The following is a 14,374-nucleotide window of genomic DNA, read 5'->3' on the forward strand; positions in this document are numbered from 1 at the left end:
GCATGTGCCGGTATGAGATTTTGAAGGTATGATAACCTTAAGCAAAAATATCACAGTATCATGATATTGTTGTTATAGCTCTGAAATGTGTTATTTTTAAATGACTGGGTAAAAAAAAAAAAAAATTCCTGCTGGACACAATATATTTTGCTTTTGAGCAACATACAGAATATTATAAACAGTAGAATTTGTTTAGTTTTTTCTTTTTAGGGACCAAATCAAAGAAAAAAATAAAGACTGACATCTTTATTTAACCTAAATCTGTAATTACAGTTATTTAATTTTAGTTATATAATTCATATGCATATCATTTATATAATTTCATAGCATTAAGTTATATAATAATAATCATACACATAATTTGATTTAATAATAACCCAATTTGAAGCAAAAACAGAATGTTCTGACAAGTTTTGTGAAATTATACCACATAAACTTTTCAGAAGACAGTCAGCTCCACTCAGAAACACATTCATATAAACCCCCAAATCAGTATTGAGGATTTTCTTCCAATAGCTCGTGCATCATGAACAGTGAGTGATCTGCCTGCTACAGTATTTTTCTCTGAGCGTCCATCTTCACCTTCACCATTGCTTGACCTTACCTCCAACTTTGATGAGAATACCCTCAAATTTAAGCTCACAGGGTGCACTTTAACCCATATTCATTATATAACTGTAACTTGAATGTTTCGGCCAAAAGCTAATAATAATAATAATAATAATAATTGTGTGCCTGTGTCCAAATATGTATGGACCTAAATTATACCATTTTCATAATTCATAATTTATGTATACAGTGCAACAGCAAAAACTGAGGAAAAAATGAATGTTACATTTATTTTGAGTAGGGCTGTCAAATGATTAATCATGATTAATCACATCCAAAATAAAAGTTTTGTTTACATAATATATGTATGTGTACAGGGTATATTTATTATGTATATATAAATACACACACATAAATTATATATTTAGAAAATATTTACATGTATATACATTTATATATTTATATTCTTATATTTTATATTATATTATATTATATATTTAATATATAAACATAACATATTCTTCTTAAATATATACATGCATGTGTGTGTATTTGTATATACATAATAAATATACACAGTATACACACATATATTATGTAAACAAAACTTTTATTTTGGATGTGATTAATCGTGATTAATCATTTGACAGCCCTAATTTTGAGCAATTTCTATACATTCAATCATATAAAAAAGTTAGGACACCCTATTGAATTGCATGGTTTTCTGTATCAGGACATCATAAACAATTATCTGGTACTTGTCAGGTCTTAAAATTTGGAAAAACAAACCTCAGATGGACAACATAACATAACATATCACACCATGTCATTATTTATTTAACAAAAATAAAGCCAAGATGGAAAAGCCATGGGCGACAAAGTTAGCACACCCTATGATTCAGTTGCCTGAAACATCCCAAATCATCAGCCTTCTAGCAGCATGTGTGACTTTTGGTATGAGGTGTTTATGCTGATGTGCTCTTTTCATCAAACGTGCTGCTGTGCATTATGGTCAAACATCTCCACTTTGGTCTCATCTGTTCAAAGGACATTGTTCTAGAAGTCTTAGGGTTTTTTCAGATGCAACTTTGCAAACCTAAACCATGCTGCCATGTTTTAAAGATAGAAGAGGCTTTCTTCTGGCAAGCCTTCCAAACATGCCATACTTGTCCCATATTTTTCTAATTGTACTGTCATGAACTTTATCAATTAACATGTTAACTGAGGCCTGTAGACTCTGTGGTGTAGTTATTGGGTCGCCTGCCATTTTTCTGAGCTTGGTCTAATGTTGGGGTGAATTGGCTGGGACGTCACTCCTGGGAGGATTGGTGTCTGTTTTGAATGTTTTCCAATTGTGAATAATCTACCTCATTGTAGAATGATGGACTTTAAATTGTTTGGAAATGGCCGGATCACTCTTTCCAAATTAATGGCAGCAATGGCAGCAAACATCATTGCTGATGTCTTACCTCCTTGGCATTGTTAACACACACCTGAAGGCTCCAGACCAGCAAACTGCCAAAACATCTGCTTCTATAGAGGTGCTCACACTTGCTGATGATCATTTAATCAAAGGCTTTTGATTAGCAGTACCTGACTGCTACTTACCCTCTTAATTTTTATGTTAACAGTAAAGGTGTCCTAACTTTGTCACCCTTGGCTTTTCCATTTTGGCTTTATTTCTATTTAATAAACAATACGGTGCAATACATAATATGTTGTTCATCTGAGGTTTTATTTTCCAAATTTTAAGACCTGCCAAGGACCAGATATTTTTTATTATGTCCTGATATGAAAAATCTTGGAATTCAATAGGGTGTCCTAACTTTTCACATGACTGTATATAAATAACCACAAGTCAAGCTGCAATACCAAACGGGACCACACAGAATTGCCAACAGGCCACTATAACATTTGGCTTAACCTGACTTTATATAAATATATACAAATCTATTCAGAATGATTAAACAGAGCAAAACACATTCTGAATTTGTTGAGTGTGGTGATCTGAAGGCAGCTGAGTGTGACCAGTGAAGAGTTCCTCTGTCAGAGTGAGTGTTGATATGTATATAAACTAGGGCTGTCAGTTTAACACGTTAACTTAATTAATTAGTTATGAAAAATAACACAATTAAAATATTTTAATGCAATTAATGCACTGGCCCTGCCCCCAGACCTGTACGTCATCTTACATTTCATACAGCTGACTGCTGACAAATATGTTGCAGTGCAACAACTCCATAAATGCAGTTATGCCCTAAAATTCAAGATATTGGTGCAAAAAATGCTCCTGTATGAGTTTTTGTCTCATATTTAAATAATATGATAAGCAATATCACACTAGCAGTGTGAGCAATAGCCTATCACAGGAGTGCTGTTTGTTCCGAATATAACAAATGCAAATGGGATTTTATACAACAGATCAGTAAATAATAAGTTAATATTGTTATATTTTAAACACAATATTGTCTGTTTTTGCTCCATTTTGCCAACAAAAATGCTACCTATAAAGCCACAGCAGAATTGTTCTGCATTTTCGAACTACACAGATGTCTTCAGTTTCTGAATGAATCTGCGTTTTGAACAAAACAAAACCCTAACCCTAACCCTAACCCTAACAAAAAATTATGTCATCATTTACTCAAACCTGAATGACTTACTTTCTTTTGTGGAACATAAAAATAGGTATTTTAAAGAGGGGTGGTAACAAAGGTGTTTTGGTTACCAGTGACTACATTTCATGAACGTAAAAAATGTTTCTAAAAAAAAAATTCTCAAATTATCTTTTTTTATGTTCCATAGTGTATGTTTGGCCATTGTAGCCTAAATGTTTTTGTGTAATAAATTTTATGGGTAACACTTTATAATAACGTTCAGTTGTAAGGCATTTATAAGTGATTAGTTAATGATAAACTTATCTCAAAACATAACTGTAACAATATTACAAACTTCATATTCACGGGAAGAAGGAGGCGGGAACCGGTGGACACTCAAATACAACTTTAATTACAAAATAAACACAAAACAGTGCGACAGCCCCTCACGGGCGACTGCCACGCACAAACAAAAACCAAACACAAAATAAAGCCTTGGCCTGGTCCTCTCTCGTCCTTCACTGTCGTCGCTCCTCTTTTATATCCTCCCAATCTCCTCCATGGGACTCGAGAGTCGAGACCGGTGAGTGGAGCAGGTGTCGCTCATTTCCAAATCACTCCACCGGCCTCGCTCCGTTCCCACGGCTCTCGGCCCCGCCCCACTCGTCACAATAACTATGTGTACATAAATAATTAATAAGTGATTTGTTAATATTTTTATCTATGTTTTGTAGATTGAGTTATAAATCATTTACCAGTGATTAGATGATGATTAACTAATCATTAACAAAACATGACTATACCGTACATTTAGAAATGATTAAGTAATATGCTAATGATTTACCAATCTGTCATGTTATCTTAAAAAATAGTATATCATGAAATAACCAAACATATCCTTAGTAAATGGTTGATAAGTTACTAGTTAATATATTATTATTCATTTATAAATCATTGAAATGTCAACATTGTACTATTATCTCACAGTGTTGAAAATACTCCATGTGATCTGTCTATACCTTCACCAGTCAGCCTTTACATTGCATTACCCACTACGGAGTATTCAAAACCTGTTTACAAAGCTTTCTCCATCCCCTCATCTAAAGTGTAAACTACTCATCAGTTGTAAATGTTTTACTCATCATTAGTAGATCTTTCCCCCCAGTATGTACACACACACAACCTGTAACCGGCAGGTTTGTAAAACATTTTCAACTGATGAATAGTTTACACTTAGATTAAGGGATGCAGAAAGCTTTGTAAATGATTTATTCATGCGTTTATGCAACAGGTATTGAATACTTCGTAGTGTGTACTGCAATGTAAGGGCTGACTGGTGAGGGTGTAGACAGATGTCTTCTTTGATACATGGGTACTCATAATTATTATAAATAATAATATAATTTATAATAGTACAATGTTGGCATTTCAATTATTTATAAGTGATTAATAATATATTAACTAGTAACTTAACTAGTAACTATACTGAAAACAATGATTTATTGAATTTACTATTTTTTTGTTAAGATAAGTGGTTGCAATCAATGTATTTTAGCTACATTTAGTTGACTAATTTTCAACATTTTTTTTATTTAAATGTAGCTAAAATATATTGTTTGCAACCACTTACCTTAAAAAATTAGTAAATTCAATGAATCATTGATCATGAATCATATACACCGATCAGGCATAAGATTATGACCACCTCCCTAATATTGTGTTGGTTCCCCTTTTGCTGCCAAAACAGCCCTGACCCGTCGGAGCATGGACTCCACTAAACCCCTGAAGGTGTGCTGTGGTATCTGGCACCAAGATGCACCTTTCCATCAGAACCAGTATTAACTTCCTGAGCAATTTGAGCTACAGTAGCTGCATTTGCTCCCCAAATGCATCAATGAGCCTTGGCCGCACATGACCCTGATGCTGGTTCACCACTGTTCCTTCTTTGGACCACTTTTGATAGATACTGACCACTGCAAATCAAGAACACCCCACAAGAGCTGCAGACCCAGTCGTCTAGCCATCAAAATTTGGCTCTTGTCAGACGCACTCAAATCCTTGCACTTGCCCATTTTTTACTGCTTCTAACACATCAACTTGGAGGATAAAATGTTCACTTGCTACCTAATATACCCCACCCACAAACAGGTGCCTTGATGAAGAGACAGTGTTTTTCATTTCACCTGTCAGTGGTCATAATGTTATGCCTGATCGGTATGTATATGACACATGTGATGTGAATTTATATAATTTACTTGTATTTACTAATGCAAAACACATGTATCATTATTTCATCAAGAGGAACAGGACTGAATTACACCTGAACATACCTGATATGGCCATCCATCCCTAATCCCTCCCTCCACCCATCCATCACTTCTCAATCCAACTATCTATCCATTCTTCCCTCTACCCATTCATTCATCAAAAAGTCTGTCCATCCGTCCCTCCCTCCTTCCGTCCAATCCTTCATCTCTCCATCCGTCCATTCTTTCATCTCTCCATCCATCTATCCATCACCTGCAGTATGCTGCATGTCGGCTAACCCTGGAGGAAACCCACACAGACATGGCTTGCAAACATGGAAACTCCACACAGAAAGGCCTTGAACCAGAGACCTGCTTGTTGTGAAGCACATTTTTAGACCTTCGCTATGTACAAAAGCACAGATCTGTGATAAAAAAATAAAAAATAATAATAATTATTATTATTATTATTAGACTTTAGAGGAGAATATGTAGCTATAAGTATGTTTATTACAAGAAAAATTAACCCTTCCAGTGAGATTTTGCGAGAGAAAAAAATATAAGTGTCTAGGTAATATTAAGAAAACATTTACAATGGCACTAACTCATCAGACATGTGAGTTACTTCACAACATCTGAGTCACAGCGGTCAATGTCATTTGGATTTGTCCTAACAAAATACAATGATACAGATGAAACAATCACGTTCCTACTGTTGGCGAATGATTATCCAGATATAAAACTGACTTTGTCGCAGAAGAGGATGGATAAGCCAGTGCAGAATAATTGCTGTTCTCAGTTGGAATCAAAAACACAGTGGCTAAAACAGCCATGCTCTCTCTCTCTCTCTCTCTCTCTCTCGCTCACACTAATGACCCGGTTTCAGTATCAGAGCAAGAGAAAGAGAGAGATGGAAAGAGCAGTGTGATTAAAATGGAAAGAGTGCACTCAGGCTGCTTCATGCTGTGAGACGCCATAAACTCAAACTGTTTATAAGGAAGAATAAAGAAAAATCTTCCTCCCATTGCTTTCTCAGAAAAACAAACACTGTAAATATCTGTAAGTCTACTTAGTAACGTATTTGTCCTTGAAGCCATTTTTTGAGTCTTGAATTATTTACAGTGTGTCATTTCAGTTTTTAAAGATTTTTGAGAAGCTCATGCACAGCCTTGAGGGATGAGCGCTGTTCACAAAGAACAAACGCTTTCTCCAGCAAAGTTCTCCTGCTGTCATAAATATCATTCAGCACCTGCACAGGATCACAGGAAATGCCACAACAAGGGCCGATTTGTGCAGCTTTGTCACAGTTATGCCTAAACTTTCATGCCTTAGTGTTTGTAGTAGTGCACAATGATTCAGACTGCTAAAGAGTCAAACGTGGAATCTCTAATGGCCTCTAACTTACACCCTCAAATGCTGAAGATAGTCCATTCTCTTCATCAACATTGGCATTACAGTCAGTCAAGACCATCCAGAGTAGCTTATTGGATAGCCATGCAAAAGAGAGAATCAAAGATTTTATTGAAATAGTTGGAGAAAGTCATAGAAAGACTGGTGTTAAACTATTGGCTGTCATTTCCACTTTTCAGTGTAACAGCTATACATTCCCTCTCATGAACAAATATCTCTGCAATATGGACAGCTTTTTTTTTTTCTTAATACAAGTTTATATATTTTCATTTTGATTCAGTGTATTGTCCTGGTATGATGCTGGTTTTAATTTGATTTATTTTTTATTTATATCTATGTTGTTGAATACAACAAAGTTTTTAATGTTCTGCTCATGAATTTCATTGAATGTAGTGTAAATCATTGCTGAATTGCAGAATGGAAAACTATAATTTGGCAATGTTTTAATGAGATAATGATACAAATTACAGTAGCTTCCTGGCTACACAATGTCATCTCAAAATGCAGACCCATAGATGAGGTTTAAAACATCCGTAGTCTATGCACAAACGATGATTAAATGATTGAGTGGCCTCACTATAAGCAATAGGTCTATGGCTATATTTATGAAAGATTTGTTTATGAATTGGACTGAAGAATTAAAATCAAATTGATTATTTTAGTATAAATAGTGTGAGTAGTGATCACACTGAAAATTCCAAAGTGAAAAACTTTGGACTTTAAGTACCCAAATAATGCACTGAAATAACTGAAAAACACTATGCACCTATACACTATGTATTTATGCATTATGTACTCAACCATGTAGTGCAGGGATCAGCAACCTTTTCGGCATGATGTGCCATTTTTAATTTTTCTGGTTAACCACTGTGCACAGTTCTGTATTATATAGAATGCATTAATGCTATGTACAGTACATACACATTTTTAAATATTACAAAAAATAGTTTCTGAAGATTTTCATAAATTGTTTTTTAAACTTTTCGAAAGTTTCTTGAATAACAAATATACAGTGTGTCCATACTGAACACCACTGTATGTGTGTGATAAGGCCAATGCATTAAAATCGCTCACTCGCACAGAGATCTGAGATCACGCTGTACAAAAAGTAACATTCAGAAGCTCATAAACTTTTATTGATCGATACTGAATCGCTACATTTTATTTCTCAGCCAGGAGGGGGTTAAATTTTTTTTTTTTTAAAGTAACTAAACTCAGCTTCATTGATGGAATTTACACCCCTCTCTCTTGAGTGAAAAAATTTGATTAGTTTGCATCACAAGATATAGCTGTCACTCATTTAACATTTCTATCATAAACATATCATTAAAAGTTGACTAATATTAAATGATTTGCAGCTTCAGCTTACCTTGCTCTCTTTAACATTAAACTGACGCCTACTAACAGTAAACCCCGCCTACTTTGATTTGATTGGCAATCTCAGTCACTTTGACATTGACGAGCGCTGTTAGACCCATAAACATATTTATTATGTCTATGGTTAGACTGCTGAGGCATTGATCTTAAGCGCCTAGTATGTGCAGCGGTCGCGCGTGCATCCGTAGACTAGCGCAAGTTAATTCTCACACTTTAATAGTATTTATAGCTCCTAACAGGCAGTGTGACTACGAGAAGTTATTACCTCAAAATGTATGTTAGTATGCAGTTTTCCCTACTGTTCGCGTACCAGCAATTATCCCTCTGCGTGCCACTGTTGGCACGCATGCCGTAGGTTGGCGACCCCTGATGTAGTGTATGAACTGCCGCAGCTTTAATTATGTAGCAGAGGGGGAGGGGCTATCAGACACTGATTATGAATGACAAAATAATTTTACATAATTTATACACTACACTGTCGAGTACATAGTGCATAATTAGCCTACATATTGTGCATAGTGTAAAGTGCATCATTTGGAACGCAGCTCTTCAGATCCACTAGAACTCACAAATCTGTGATTTTATAAAAGTAAAAATTATTTTCATGCAATCTTAATATCGTGTCATGTTTATCTAAAATAAAACTGATTAAAATATGGACCCCACTTTATTGTTATTAAAATGGTTTATCCTGATATTCTTACAGGCACTGTAAGCAGCACATAAACGTATTGAATAAACAGTCATTCTGGTTGCTACATGTAAAACATTAACGTCTGTTTATCTGAGGAAAATACGTCTAATCCACTTAGTCTGCAACAAAGTATGTGTGCGCAAACATCACTACAGGAAGCAGAAGGAGTCATTTTCAGTTCCTCAGCTATGTCCCAAAGCTGAGTGTGCACACTTCGAAGGCCACGGACTTCGAAGACCAGGCCTCCGAAGTGCACGAAGGGCCCTCCGAAGTGCATGAAATGCTCCGCCTTTGCAGGATTTCCTAATTCCGCCATCGGGTGTTTCTGATTACCACTCTGTTGCATAGCAACAGTGCGAGAGGAGGGCTGATGAGAGGACAATCCTGCCAGTATAGGTGGAGCCAGAATTGCTCATTTTTGTTTATTTGTTATACTTCATAATGGAGGAGATGGTGATGTACCTCAGGCTTAGCCAAAACCGAGGCCAGGTAAGTTACACTGATTTGCTGCTACTGGCTTGGAGCTTACTTGAATAATGTAATAATAATGACTGATATCTTACAAAGGTGCAATTTTATGTAGTTTATTGTCTTGACCATGGTGATCATATGTAGGCAGGTTTTTTTAGGCAGTTAACCATAAAAATAAAACTGAATAAAAAAAAATAAGAGCATAATACAGCTTAATGTTCAGCGGCAGCTGTGACAGCTGAACAGTGCTCTGTTTGACCGGTCCGAGTCCTTCAGATGCAGTCTTTCATATAGTTAGCAATAATTTTTTAATATTCTGACAATAAATGTTTTTACTTTCATTTTCAAAATAATCATAGGTGGACTGTAAGGAAGTACATTCGTTAAGTATACTCGTGCAAATATAAAGTAGTACGGTTTTTTAATTTTTTTCTCACAGGATTGCAGCACTACAAAAATATGGTCTTTTACAACATGATGCATTGTTGTAGATTAAACTACCCAACAGTATATTTAGTAGGCAATTTTAAATTTAATAACCTTAAACATATTTAGAAGTAAACTGCATCATATATAGTAGTGCAGAAGTAATATTAATGTAAAGTTCAGCCAAAAATGAAAATTGTGTAATCATTGACTCACCCTTAAGGTGTTCCAGATTTGGAATTTTAATTTTTGGGTGAACTATCCCTTTAGCTAAGGTTTTAAATATGACTAGTAGTTTTTCCCCAATATGGTATTAGTTACTAAAAGTAGTTTACTAAAGTATCTTAATATTTCTTATAACTAATTATGCTATCATAGCTCTAAACAATTTCTCTTTTCCTTCTTTCCCTAAATCAGACCAGACCCCTGTGCAGGATAAAGCTGAATGTCCCAGCGCTGGACAGGTTTTAAATGGTTTTGGGCTGAGCAGGGAGGCCCTGACAGTGCTGCTGGATCTTCTGAGAAGTGAACGGCAACAGTGATGGGGGCCACAATCCAGACCCTGGTGTTTCTCTTCTGTCTGCCAGTGGTACATCATACAGAGTGGTCTCCAGCATGTTTGACATGCGCCTCGTTCCACTGTCCACAGTATTGTCTACCGAGTCGCTTAGGAGGTGCTGGCCATTCACCAAAAGATTGACCTCCTAGAGACCCCAGAACACATGGAGGCAGGGCTGGGCTCAAAACTGACGTTGTTTTCTGATGTTAAACCTAAGCTATGTTGTAAATAGTTGTAAAAAGTACTTTCAGTTATGTATAGAACAATTTGTTTTAATGTGTGAAAAATATTTACAGGACAAAAAAAATAAACATATAAAACATTGTTTCGTGAAAAAAGTATAACCTGCATTAAAAAAAATAACAATGTACATAAGTACTTCTCATTTATTTACATGTGAATATGCAAAACAAAAATACAAACTGTACAGAAAGTACTCAGGCTTATTTACAAATAAATTACAAACAAAAAATGAATAATGTATATACCTTTGCATTTCATTTTTAACTTGCATCACAAAAATAAACTACAGAAATTAGGTTGTTTCACTGACAATATGACATTTAAAAAAGTTATTGAAAAACTGTAATTTACCCATTTTTCCCACTGTTTTCTCTTGGCTAATGAAGAATGTATTTGTTAAGCATTCTCTCAAGAAGAGAAAACTTGCGCTCTTCTCTCTCTCTCTCTCTCTCTCTCTCTGGAGTTTGATGTCCTTCCTGAGCAGCTCCAACATCTTTCACTCACTCCCTCTCCTGTCCCAGGACACTCACTCCCTCACCTCACAAAAATGTGTCTATTAACTTTGTATTTTTTAAGTCTTACCCCAGCAGGCTCACTTTCTCCGGAATAGTCCTAAAACAAGAGTAAATGGAAACACTTATGAAAAATATAAAGACAGGTTTGAAGATATGACACAGCAGGACATGCATACAAAATACTGAAGTGCTTAAGTTTGGTTAAAACATTTGTAGACATCTCTTGCATGACAGCACTTCAAAAACACAACAAAGGGAAAGACCATTGCCTTATATAGTGGCTTTCTTATTGTTTGTGGGCTTTATGTTAAAAAAAAAAATCAAATACCCTGGTTTTTAACATTTTCGCTAGGTATTTGAGTAAATGAAAACACAATACTTACATTTCAATGTGAAAACCTCCACAGAACTCTCACCTGCCGTGTTGTTTGAATATAAACACCGTTGTCATATGCGCGCAAGTGATTCTGGGATATGATAGGGTGCAAAGTGTTCATAAGATGTACACTTAATTTTCCTGGGAAATGCCGCGGTGACGCATTCGCACTTCAAATACAGTCTTCGGAGTGCGCATTCTGACTTTGGGACAGCTTACGTCGTGACGGAATTGGACTTCACATCCGCACTTCGGGGTCCACACACTTCAGTTTGGGACAGCCTTCGTCGCGCCGCTGTGACGCATTCGCACTTCAAATGCGCACTCCGGAGTCCATGCACTTAATTTTGGGACACAGCTCTCGTCGACTGCAAGCTGATAGGTTAAAACCAAGAATCGAATCTGAAGCTCCGGAGTCTGGACCGAAACGCCATCGCTGAACTATAAATGTGAACAAACTTAAAGAGGCGCGTGGGCCACCGTGCAAAATATTATCTCCATAAGCAGGATTAAAATGACAAATAACTAGACATTTAATGGATGATATAGTGCCTCAGTTTAATGTTAGCCTAAAATTGACAATTACGGATTTATTTAAACGCGGTTCTCCGATGTGAAGCTTGAAATAGCACTTTGTGCATTTTCACACAAGTTCACTCTTTAATGTTATTGCCTTGACAAAATTCTCAGTGAGTAGTGGATTTAGCTTCAGTATGGCAATGAAAAACATCGCTCCATCCGTGTGCTTTTGGAATATAATGTTTCTTCTATTATTTGATAGTATTTGTTAGTTATTAATGTTAAAGTCATTACGTGCCTTTGCAAATAAGGTGTTAATAGACTGCTGCTCTTTTAGATACTCACGTATAGCCTACACGATGTTTTTCTAGCTTTAGGAATGCAGTTTCCCTTCAATGTTTGAACAGACTGGGTCCCGTATAATAGTGGATCGTGAGAGAGATGTGCTCGTGAGAATGAGAGAGGACAGCAGACCTGTACGTGTCTTTCATCATTAATGAGTTTCATTCGCGTTTACATTAGATGGCAGCAAAGCACCAGAGAAACATCAGCAGCTCTGCAGCATCCGCATCCAAACACAAGCGCGAGCTGCTGCCGTCATTACCGAACCGAGCCGAGCAGAACACACACACACACACACACACACGGGGACGGGGCAGACCTGCATTCATCGGAACCAGACGAAATGAGCTGCTTTTGGATACAATCGATTCTCATCGCGGGATTCTTCGTACTCTTCGGATTTTAAGGTAAGACATCTGATGTGCTTTTGTCATGATCTTTGTTTCTACATGCGCTCGTGAGGCGTGTGTTCATGGCGGTAGAAACAGAGGCTGTGCCACAGATAACTTCAGTTCACCTCACTGTGATGTTTCAGAGCAGATCGTTCTCGATTCCTGAATACAGATAGCGTGTTGTTAACATCACATTTCCCCGAACGCGTCTCAGTTTATTTGGTTTCTTTCTACTTTCTTCTGTCTCCGGATTGCCCGTCGTGCTGGAGTTTGTTCAGTGAGTGTGATTCAGACGTGATTTAGCTGATTATTTCGTGGATGGACATGAACCTACGTTGATCTGAATGTAGCAGCTCATCTAGTGTGGAGATGATGAACGAACAGGATTTTCTCGTGATTGTTGTCGTAACTACACCTGCATGTGCCCTTGGCTTGCAGGACCTTTTAACCTCCAGTACACTGAAGCTTTCAAACAGGTCCTGCTGTCAGTATGTGGTTCAGAGCAGCTTTCATTTGCTCAGCTGGAGGAATGTGTTGAGATGGTGTTTGCACACAAGAGGCCCTAGAACTGACAGATGGAGCTCTCTGGCACTCACTGATAATGTCTCATTATTATTAAAAAAGTGCAGTTTGCTGCTTATGTATGTTATGGTGCCAGAGAAATAACTTTTTTTCCATCTGATGTTATTGATGAGGCTGCTTATGTCCATTAGTGCTATTGATTAGCTCTCAGGATAAAGAGGGCGCTCATTAGGATGCACAGTAACTCTGGAACCCACAGACACTCCGTTATCTCTCATTTAAATTACAGCAAGGCTCTACAATGCCATTACGAGAGTTTTTTTTTTCATCCAGGCATGACGTTACCGTTACGGACATGAAGACAAGCAGTAAAAGCAGCTAAAGCTAAAAATGTTTCTTTTGATTATAAAGAATGAAGGGATCACTAGTTAGATGGTGTTGTTTGACATTTGTGTACAGGGTTAGAATGGTGTATGTCACATTTTCCCATTTTGCTTCTGCTCCTGTTCTTCTGGTTATCCATACGATTACATGTCGATATAACTTGAAGTCCCCATTAAATCAAAATTAAAGTTTTTTGGGTGTTAGTATCAATATGTGACCCTGGACCAAAAAACAGTCTCTGGGGTATATTTGTAGCATAGCCAACAATACATTGTATGGGTCAAAATTATAGATTTTTCTTTTATGCCAAAAATCATTAGGATATTAAGTAAAGGTCATGTTCCATGAAGATATTTTGTAAATTTCCTACCGTAAATATATCAAAACTTAATTTTTGATTAGTAATATGCATTGCTAAGAATTTCATTTGAACAACATTAAAGGCGGTTTTCTCAGTATTTAGATTTTTTTTGGACCCTCAGATTCCAGATTGTCAAATAGTTGTATCTCAGACAAATATTGTCCTATGGAAAGCTTATTTATTCAGCTTTCAGATGATGTATAAATCTCAAATTTTGAAAAATTGACACTTAAGACTGGTTTTGTGGTCCAGGGTCACATATGTTAGTGTGCTCCAAAACAGTGACAAAATTTGCATTTAGAAGATATAAACATTCAAAGCTTGCAGTTCGTCACTTCCGCCAAAACGGCTCAATGATTTTTTTTGACATCACATTGTGCTTAATGTGCATTTT

The sequence above is a fragment of the Cyprinus carpio genome, chromosome B15 (genome assembly GCF_018340385.1).
Source record: "Cyprinus carpio isolate SPL01 chromosome B15, ASM1834038v1, whole genome shotgun sequence".
Classification (NCBI taxonomy): Eukaryota; Metazoa; Chordata; class Actinopteri; order Cypriniformes; family Cyprinidae; genus Cyprinus; species Cyprinus carpio.